The 2,070-nt window shown below is 47.4% G+C and overlaps 1 long non-coding RNA gene across 1 annotated transcript; it reads right to left on the bottom strand.

Annotated features, from left to right (window-relative positions):
* Positions 1-438: 438 nt before the first annotated feature.
* On the bottom strand, positions 439-1,844 carry LOC130200104 (uncharacterized). The gene is made up of 2 exons (XR_008832931.1): positions 1,650-1,844; positions 439-1,079 (listed from the first exon to the last, which is right to left on the bottom strand). It is a non-coding gene; the product is annotated as an uncharacterized LOC130200104 (long non-coding RNA).
* Positions 1,845-2,070: the final 226 nt, after the last annotated feature.

The following is a 2,070-nucleotide window of genomic DNA, read 5'->3' as shown; positions in this document are numbered from 1 at the left end:
CACGGAGAGGGAAAGTCCGCTGACGGAGGAACACGAGGTGGCAGAAGCAGAACACCGAAGTGCCGACGGAGGAAAGAATCTTAAATTCTCCTCGCTAGGTATGCTAAATTCTCAATTATCTTTGTCAGAAGTAGCCTTCTTCTTTGCAATCCACATACACACCATATGGAAATAAAACATGACAACTCTGTACATGTTTGTCCCTAGATTCAATTAGTTTTAAGAATTATCCACTGAAATGATAGGCATCATCTGGGTGAATTCACACAGTAATAGGCCTACTTTGACTGACTGTACTTTTATACACATCTCTGTTGTAGTGAAGTTCACCCTGATACAGGAATCAATTAGCAATTGAACACACAGGCATATTAATTATTGTTACAAACATGCATCAATTCTAATATAAATCAGAAAACGCAATAAGACTACAAAACCTCAATGACAACATTTTATTGATAAAATGACTTACATATTAATATAATCTTCCCTTCCCCTCCCACACTCTACAGCAGCCACCCAGTCCCAGGCGGCGCTGCCGTATCAATGTTGCAATGCCACTGCTGGCGTTGTATTGTGATGGCCACAGTGACATGAGTGTGGACTTCAGGCTCACCGGGAGTCATTCAACGCCCTCATGGCTGTGCTGGGCACTGACTGTGACCACGGTTGGGGCCCCGAGATCTCCTGTCTAGTTTTTATTTGTTGGCTTGCCAGCGCCACCTCCTATCGGGTGGTGGCCAGGGCCTTCGACAGGCCCCGGGCTCAGTGCATGATGCCAGGGTCCTGAATAACAGCCCCATCTTCTATGAGCAGGCATACCCTCCACCAGGATACTGTATCCTTGGGGATGGTGGCTCCCCCTGCCTGTCCGCAACCACCTCCAAGCTACAACTGCTGCCTGTCAAAGGCGAGGTGTGTTGTGGAGAGGTCCTTCGGGATACTTAAGACGCGATGGCGGTCCATCTTCTTAAAGGCCCTGGAGGTGGATGTGAGGTTTGTGCCAGAGGTCATTGGAGCCAGATGCAGATGTCGGGAGGGCAGCAGAGGACCAGCACCAGCACCTCCAGGAAACGTCTCTGGGCAGGAAACAGAAATAGGATAGCCATTCAGTGCTCTGTCCCAGACCACGATTACATTTAAATTAATACATACACGACATTAAAAAAACAACACAACGATGATTGAAAGCTACAATTATTTCAAGAAGGACAAGCTTAGATAGCTATCGTAACGGTATTAATTATCGGGCGGCGTGTTGGTAAACGTTCGCGGTGTCATGTTAACCCGTTATTAAACTGAGCATATCCATTGTTAATCCATTATTAAAATTGCTATTTCGATTGTTTAACAGAACAGCCGTTGTTTAACACTGTCCGATGACTGACATAGCTATCTGTCGTCGGACTTGCCGCTGGAGCAAGCGCCTGGAGCCCGCCACCTGCCCCGGCTCGTCAAGCGAAAAGTGTCCGATAAAAGTGCACCTTCGTCGGACTGGCCGGGTGGTGGATTACCCAGCTAGCTTATCATAACTGCCATGCAGATCCAATGGTATCTAATGCTACCTAGGTATGCTCACTAATCTGAGAATGGCATGTTAGTAGTACATTGTAATACCAGTACAATGTGTAACTACCGCTGATACTTACATTACGGTCTGTAGCTTCGTGGTCTACCGCTTGTGCTGTCCGCCATTGTTTTAGAAATAAAATGAAAAGCTGGCGAAAGGGCTCCTCCTCTTCCGCCACGTCGCCAAGATGGCGGCCGCTTAGTGCGAGTAGTGTCCATCGTTTTACACGACATTTTTGGCCCGTTTGCAGTGCACCATCCGGGTACTTTCAGTGCACTGCATTTTGCTGGTTTTCGGTGTGGCTGAGCACTTCGAGCACTGAAAGTCAGTGCTCGAAGTGCTCAAGTGCGCGGTAGTAGACACAGCCCGTGTATTTTCAGTTTTTATCACGTTCATGATTTGCACTCTAAGACACTGTTTGGCTGATGACCTGAATACCATCTGCTTCAGCGGGTGTGTATTCCCCCTTGTCCTTTATCTGTAAAGCACAGTGACCGGGA

This window comes from Pseudoliparis swirei, chromosome 9 (genome assembly GCF_029220125.1).
Source record: "Pseudoliparis swirei isolate HS2019 ecotype Mariana Trench chromosome 9, NWPU_hadal_v1, whole genome shotgun sequence".
In the NCBI taxonomy this organism is placed as follows: Eukaryota; Metazoa; Chordata; class Actinopteri; order Perciformes; family Liparidae; genus Pseudoliparis; species Pseudoliparis swirei.
The sequence above is the reverse complement of the archived record's forward strand: the minus strand, read 5'-3'. Positions and strand labels throughout refer to the sequence as shown.